Below are 8,342 nucleotides of genomic sequence, written 5' to 3'. Positions count from 1 at the left end.
TCTCAAGTTCCTCAAGTCATCTGCCAGTTCTCTAATTGAATTAGACAATTTTCTCAATTACCTCACCGCTCTCCTGATTATTGTCACCATCACCCTTATGCCTCTCCTGATTAACGCTCCTAACAAGTGCCACGAGGCTACACTGAGCTAGGGGAACTGTCATAAATTCTTCTGAAGTTTCATTTTCTTTTAATGATAGATTAGTACACTTTTCATCTCCTTAGTTTCCAGTTAAGGGTAATATTATTTCACATAGTTATCAATAGTTCTTTATATGTATATTAACACACTCAGGTAAGCTGCCATAGTTGTCATAGAGATTTTCTTTATATAATTTCCCTTTTATTAAAAGAACTTGTGTAATTGTCACTCTTCTGCTTGAAAAGGCAGCAGATGCTATGGCTGATAATGATTAGCTCAGAGTCTGAGCAGTGACATCAATGAGCAGCCAATCCCCACTCACAGCAATAGGATCAAGATTTAATTCCTGCCAGAGCTGCAGTGGAGCGCTGAGATCCACTGCAAGGTTTGGTGTTTGAAATCAAACACATTAGTATGAGTTTAATTGGCATCTGGTGGATCCTAATAACTGTATAATTAAGTCCACCCTTGCAAATTCTCTTTATATTATGGCTCCTACTTAAGCAAAAACCATGAGTAGTATCTCTTATATACAAGAGATTTGGGAACAAACTGGATCAAAGAATAGAGTACAGTTAAAAAACCCCCAAAAAACGAAACCAAAACCATTTTTGTTATGGACCTTCCCCAATGCACACTTTAAAACAGAACAGAATTGTTGAGCAATTTTACACCTGTTCCCTATTTGACACTAGTTTATTACTACATTGTAGAAATATTTCATTTTGAAGCACATGTTTCTTCTTGGGAAGTAAAAGAAGTATAGTTCTTGCAAAAGGTTAAGGTTTAGGGTTTTTGAACAAGTCTTCTTTTTCTCTGATGTTTCATGACCTTTTACCTTGAAGGACCCCATCAAATGACTCAGGCTGTCAAGGGTGTGTTACAAAGTTTGATTCTTCTACAAAAAGAAAGTAAAGAAAAAAGTTAATTGCAGGATGCATGCCTTTCAGAAAGCTGTTTTATCTCTGGATTAAGAAAAGTCTGATACTTTGGAATTAGTGTTTCTGGAGATGAGCAAAGTTGTTCAAAGGAAGTCTCATTAGAAGGACCTAGTCCTCTTGCCACTGAACATGTCAAACAAAATAATATAATTGAAACCATTCAGCTTTAAGAGAGAAAATTCTGCAGTATTTACAGCTTTGCTGGGTGACAGGTGTTCATCCTCATGAACAAAACCTGCACACAAGGACCAGGTTGCTCAGAGCCCCATCCAACCTGGCCTTGAAGATTTCCAGGGATGGGGCATCCACAGCTTCTCTGTTCCAGGGCCTCAGCACCCTCAGAGTAATGAATTTCTTCCCAGTATCCAATCTAACCCTGGCCTCTGCCAGTTTAAAGGCTCTCCCCCTTGTCCTGTCACTTCATGCCCTTGTACAAGCCCCTCTCCAGCTCTCTTGTAACCCCTCCAGGCACTGGAAAGCTGCTGGAAGATATCCCTGAAGCCTTCTCTGGGCTGAACAACCCCAATTCTCTCACCTGTAAGAGGTGCTCCAGCCCTCTCAGCATCTTCCCTGCTCTGGACAGGTCATACTGAACATTTAGGTTATCACATATTTGTACAATCCAGAACAGCCTCACCATCCACCTGCACATACTGATCTGCACAGGTGTAAGCAGCTAACACAGCTTTGACCAAAACCTTTAGATGAGATGAAACAAGTATTTAATAAAAACAAGAGTTTGTGTGATTTTAGGTGCAGTAGATCTCTGGCAGTAGATCTGTCCTTGGTAAAATGCAGCTGGACATGCACCATAAACAAAAAAATTCCTCAAAAAGTTGCATTACAATCCCAGTTAGTATTGCTGCAGACAGTGCTGCTGCAGTAAAATGTTCAAACACAAAATAAACCAAAGGGGTTTTTACATGTTTTTTATTTTTCCATACTCATGGTATTAGAAAGCCATTAAACACTTGCAATAGCAGTAGTACCTAGTGTTCAATAGCTCACATACAGCTTAAGCAATTAGAAGCTGTTTTCTTTGGAAAGAATACATTAATATTGGCCAGGACAGCATAAGGATAAGTCATGGTGTTACTTGTGTGAGACTGACTGTGATAAGGAGATTATATGAGCTTGGCAAAGTGATAAGCCTCTGTGGATTGAATAATTTCAGAAGCTTGGGAAGACTGGAAGCGCTTTTTTGCTGCACTGAACAGCACAGAGTGCACAGATCCCTGAGCCAGGGCTGAGCAAGCTACCTGCAGAACCAGGGGCAGAATATTCACACCAGGGTAACACTGTCCCATGGCTAATTACCCATCTTTGCTGTTCACTTGAATTATTCAGAAGAGGGGGTGCATGTGGAATAACAAAGATCATCAACAAGCAAAGGAAAATAAATAATAAGGACTAAATATGCTGAAAAGAAGCAAACCCAAAACACCCACACCAATCATGCAGTAATAATTCATCTGAAATTTTCTCCTGCACACTCGTAACTTTACCTGATTTATTCAATTTTGTAAACAGAATAAAAGACTGGTAAGGCAGACACACCAGGATATTATTCAAGAAAGCCACGTACAAATGGCAGAATCAGCATCAGTGATTTGTGACTACTATTGAAGAAATTAGAAATAATTGCAACCTTTCATTACAAAACCTGTCATTTGGTATCTGCAAGCAATTTGGTGTAAAACTAATCTTGACGACTGAGTCACTGCCAAACCCAAGAATTTGCTGCATAAACATTAAGCCATATAATTGCTCAAGGTGAATGCAAGAATCTATAACATTAACTGTTGCTATATCAAGACCAAACCATGCAGCTCTTGATTCAAAGAAATTTGAACTGTAGGATCAGGCTTTTAATTTTTTTTTTTTCTCTTTGAACAAAATGAGGGTTACTATGAACTCAAATTTGAGGAAAAAAAATCAATCAGTGAAAGACATAGCAACATTTCCATTGAGCAAGCTTATTTTGGATTAATCACATGAACTGCCGAATTCACAAACACTGGGCTCAGGATTTTGCAAATTTATGCCTAAACTGCTTCAGCAAAAACAACAACTGCACACATTATGAAGAATCTATTAGCATTTATCACAAACCAGATTAAACCAAACAGGTTTTTTTCCCCCCACATTTAGACTGTGGATCAAACATCCTCACCACACACAGGTTATAGTTATGTCTAAATTCTATTTTCTCCTTCCATTTCTAAACATTTTCCCCTAGATGAGTCCCAGTTTGCAATTAATAAAAAAAACAAATCCAAGAATATATTTTATACCATAAAATATAAATGATCTGTCCCTTCACCACCAGAACTTTCAGCAGTTTCTTGTAAACCTGATGTAAAATCAGCATTTCTGTCAAGGAAATGATATCAAAAAGATCCATTTGCAGCCAATCCTGCCTTGCCATGGATTGTTATACCCTAATTAATGTATGATTGTATTTTAACACACTGCCTGGGTTTAAGCCCAGCTGGACACCAGGACACATACCTTTATGGATATCCTGCTTTCCTGTCAATTCTGTTCCAAGGATTTGGAGAGAAAGGTGGACTGGCAAGGGATTTCAGATGCTCCCACAACATGTGAAAATAAAGTTCAAGCCACAGCATGGTGCAAAGCATTATTGGAAGAGAAAAAGAAAAACTCTGTCCTACAATGTGTTGAAAGCTTCCCAAATGGTGAGAGTTATTTCAGAAAGTTTATTTTAGGTAAAAGAAAGCTTTTTCAAGGAAGTGGTAACATAGGATTACACATTACAAAAGGTTGCTTTCCAAAGCAAAGAAGAATTATTTTACTTTTACTTTTTTTCAATGTATCCTACTTCTCTAGCACAGGGAGAAAATATCTGGAAAAGACTAGAAAATATCACCTGGTTGACAGCACATATTTGTGCAGATGGCTAGATTTTATTTTTTAGCAAAACTCCAAGCTAGAAACCCGTTCCTTTAAAACATAAAATTATTAAATGAAAAAACATCTTCCCACATGTGCAGTTCTTGAGTAAAAAAATACATTGGATTTCCACAGAATTATAAAGATTCCTCAGAATACTATTTTTTACACATTTCAAGGAACCTTGCAAAATGAAATGTTAAAAACTCATTCTACCAGTTCTACCCTAAATCAAGTAGTTGCATACTGAGGCCCAAACATAGCCTGTGTTCTTTAGCTTTAATCTGACAGGATCTCAGGGGCTGAACAGTTTCTTCTTCTCCTCTCCTACATTTCTGAATGAATAACTGGGAAATTCATTTGCCTGTACTGTTGTGAAGCAAAGCTTCCAAGACAAATAGGCTGACTTTTTGCAGTAAGCCTAAAAAGAAAAGAAAATATAGGATTATTATTATTATTATTATTATTATTATTATTATTATTATCATCATCATTATTATTATAATTATCATTATCATTATTATTGTTATTACTTAATTATTTATTATAAGTTATTATATTTATTGTTCAATTATTTTATATGTATTATTTTCTTCTTCTTCTTCTTCTTCTTCTTCTTCTTCTTCTTCTTCTTCTTCTTCTTCTTCTTCTTCTTATTATTATTATTATTATTATTATTATTATTATTCTTCAAAACTTACAGAGATTATAAAAAACAGAGCTCTAATAGCTACAATTAAGAACTAAGTCCCTGGAGGGAAAAGGAGTGATTTTTTACATATTGAAGTTGTCCCCAGATTCAACCAAAGCAAGTAAAATATTTGATTTCTTTCATGCATTTCCAGTGCAAGTGACCTCTGTATACAGCCAGGCACCTACATCAAGTGTAATGTTAGCCCTGTTAATGCAAACAAGTTCTTTATTGATCTGCTGTAGTGAAGACTTGAGCCTACACAGTAAAATAACAAGGGGAAAAAAATCCCTCTACAATTTTAAAAAGGATTTTTTTTTTGTTTGAATTAGTGGTTCTTAGAGCTCACAACCATCAAAAGCTACTTCAGTAAATTTCACATAAAAGTGGAAATCTTCAACTATTTTTGCATTTATCATGATAGTCAAGTATTCCAAGGTACAAATGCCTGAAACAACACAGAAAACAGACCAAAGTTTTATCTTATTAAAGCTATTCAAAGAAAAGATTTCCCCTCCTGCTCGCAGTGGTGTGGATGTAACAAGGTCTAGGTCACATGGGTATCAATAAACCACCAATGGTTTCTTTATGAAACAATAAGAAAATGCATACAATGTTAAAAGGGTAAACTTTACAGGGAAGATCAGTAAATGCAAAATCGATTTTGTTCATTTATTCCCCTAATCTTGTCATGCTGTAATCGAGTTTCAAGTTAGATTTTCCCTGCCCCCTCCCGTAGAATTTAAGCAAGCAGCATGTTAAATCACTACAAATGGACTCTGGCTTTCTAGACCCTGAGAGAGTGTGGCTGTTCACTAATGTTTATCTAAAAATAGTTTCATTTTGGGCAAAGTTCCTCTTTGTGCTCCTGAACACAAAATGGAGAGCAGACTTTCGATGGCCAATTGCCGTGAGATGAATTTTACTTCGAATTGTGCCCACACTGCAATTCAATGAGAGAAATTCAAGTTTTCTTACTTCCATTCTAAACAATGCCATTACCCCATCAATTTATTTCATTGTCTAAAGCCTGGAAACCTGTAGGGTTTCACATCAGGTATTTTCTTAGCTGTTACTAAGTAAGAAAGACTGAACACTTTTGCATAAGTCTGAAGGATGAGAAATACTTGCAAAGGTGGCATTCTGTACTCAGAATTGCTGCTACAGTTCCTTCTGCAAAGGTTCTCTCTCACCAGCTAACACTGAGCTCCAGCTCCCAGCACCTGTGTGCACAGAAATAGGCTTCCAACATTGGCTGGCACTTGAGAACCTCAAAAAAAAGCAAAAAAAAAAAAGCAAAAAAAAAGCAAGAAAAGAGAGAACAAGTATGTTCTCCCCATGTTTTTTGCAAGATCATATAGACTAAAGTTTTGTGGATAAAGCATATATAAAGTTATAAAAGAAGACTCAAAATAAATGTTATACAAATACTAAAGTTATTAAACCTAAACTTCTGGAAGACCACTATAATTGCTTCTTTTATATCTGGCATTGTACTTCAACTGCTGAATTCCTTCGCTTCCAAGAGCAGACTTATGGAGATGCTGTACTATTTGATTTGGCACTATTCACAAGCCTTGGTAGATGATCAAAAATAGAGGGCACAGAAGAGCAGGAAAAGCCTTAAGAAGCTGTCTGGGCTGCTGTTGTTGCTGCCTCCATAGGCAGAAAACTTGTAAGCTGTATGATTCACTATTGTTTAATTTTAGACTGCTTTTTTATGTATCTTGACAAAATAAACATCAGCATTTCTTTGGATATTGATTCATACCCAGGTTAAGTCTCTTCACTTGTCAGCAGGTAGAAATTTTATTTTTTCCTCTTTGCAATATTTTGAAATATATGAGTCATGTTGTGCATTAACTGAAAACTGAAGACAAAACTGTTACAAAAAGCAGCAAGAAGTAAACAGGACAATTTAAAAAGAAATCCCAGATTAAATCATGATTACAACAGGAAGATTTAAAACTTTCTGTGTACTCAAGAAACATAAAACTGTTTTTTGCAACTTCAGGAGGACCAAATAATGAGCTGGAGAGTCCTGAAAAGCTGCCAAGAAAATTGTACTCGTGTGGAATACCAGGGGAAGAGGGAGGGGAGGATATCCAAGTCACCCTGAGGCAATTGAAGGTTGTGTTAGGATGCTTACACATGACTGGAAATTCACAGGAAAGCTTTCCATGTAAACAGGAATCCCCAAATATCAATACAGTCACAAAAAAAGCTTTTACATGCAGTGCTTAACTCCTCATAAGATCAGGCTGTGCCCAGTGACAGGGCCCACAGAAGATACAAGAACTGCACACCAACATCCCAATTTTCCTGCTTGCTGCCACCAGCAGCAGGTCCTGGAGGCAAAGCCCAGGTGCTGGATGTCTCCCCTGCCTCTGCTGTCAGCATGAATCCTCCAAAACCTTCATGGGCAGGGATACTTCACTTCTGCTGAGCAGGGCTCTGCTGGGAGCAGGGAGGGAAAGAGCAGGCTGATGGCTGTAAGGGGAATTAATGCTCCGAGCAGTTTAACTCCTATTCAGATTTTGACTTGGAGAGCTGCCAGGTTTCCAGGGAAGCAAGTCATACAGAGCAGCTGCTGCCCAGTTATGATCTTCTCTCTCCCCAGACTTCCTCCACAAACATAGAGCAGATCCTTGTCAGCAAGCTGGGGCTTTTTAAGGCCCCCACAGCCAAGAGAGGGCTGGAGCTGCTCGCTTGCCTACAGCTTTGGCTGTTTGTCCTCCCCAGCTCTGCAGTGCAAGTGGAGAAAAGCAGATTCTGCTCCGTGCAGCATGGCAGTGCTGGGTGATGCCCTTAGGAGAACGGGGATGAAACACAAAATGAACTTCCCCAGTTTGTGCACAGCCCCTTCTGGCTCAACAGTGGGTGAGTGAGATGACTGAACGTGCAGTCCAGCCACCAGCAGACAGACACACGCTTTGTAAACGGCATCACGCTCGGCTACAAAGCTCAGTGTGATTGTTGTGCGTAAGAAATTAATCCTCACAGAGGATTACATAAAAGCCATCCCACAGTCTTCCTCCTTTTTCAAGATTTTGAGATCACTTTCCCTTTCCTCCTCGTCTGCCACTCCTTCATGCACCATGCTTGGGGACAGACGTGTACCTTAGCCAGCATGAATGCAGAAAAAGTGCCTTCTTCTGAACAATGCTTTCATCTCCTTATTCCAAGACTTTTTAAAGTCTTTTATGGTCAACTCTGCTCAGAATTGCTGCATTATAAAAAGTGAAGCAAAGCTCCTCAAAGTCAGATGTTTTGTCTCACAGCCCTTTTGAAAGAGAGCCTGAAGGCTCTAGTGCTAAATACGCTACTTGCATATGTACCTGTACAAGTGCATTAAACTGAAGGTCTCTAAGTTAAATGTTCAAGGGCTTTACTGTACTACTTTGACAGGCATTCTTGTGACAGTTCAAAACCAGAAGCATTCCCTACAGACAAATATTTTTTTACTGACTTCCTTCAAACTTCCTTGCAGAGTGCACTGTCTGATCACTGGGTTGTTGTTTAGAAGCAGAACTACCAAAGTGAGCAGCATCCAAGAGTGATGCATGTCTGTACAGTTGTATTAGACCAAAAAAAAAATGCATCTAGTGGCCAAATTCCAGTTGCAGTTATGGTCCCTTAATGAAATGACATCTTAA

The 8,342-nt window shown here is 38.3% G+C and overlaps 1 long non-coding RNA gene across 2 annotated transcripts in view; it reads right to left on the bottom strand.

The window, feature by feature from the left end:
• Positions 1-609: 609 nt before the first annotated feature.
• LOC111930443 (uncharacterized) overlaps positions 610-8,342 on the bottom strand; it is a 57,338-nt gene continuing 49,605 nt past the window's right edge. For both annotated transcript variants that reach the window (XR_002865170.2, XR_015288048.1), the window contains 2 exons: positions 3,594-4,416; positions 610-1,039 (listed from right to left, as the gene is read on the bottom strand). This is a non-coding gene — a long non-coding RNA (uncharacterized LOC111930443). The remainder of the gene's footprint in view (positions 1,040-3,593; positions 4,417-8,342) is intronic.

The sequence above is a fragment of the Cyanistes caeruleus genome, chromosome 6, assembly GCF_971803275.1.
Source record: "Cyanistes caeruleus chromosome 6, bCyaCae1.hap1.1, whole genome shotgun sequence".
NCBI classification, from domain to species: Eukaryota; Metazoa; Chordata; class Aves; order Passeriformes; family Paridae; genus Cyanistes; species Cyanistes caeruleus.
This window is presented reverse-complemented; position numbering and strand designations above follow the sequence as displayed.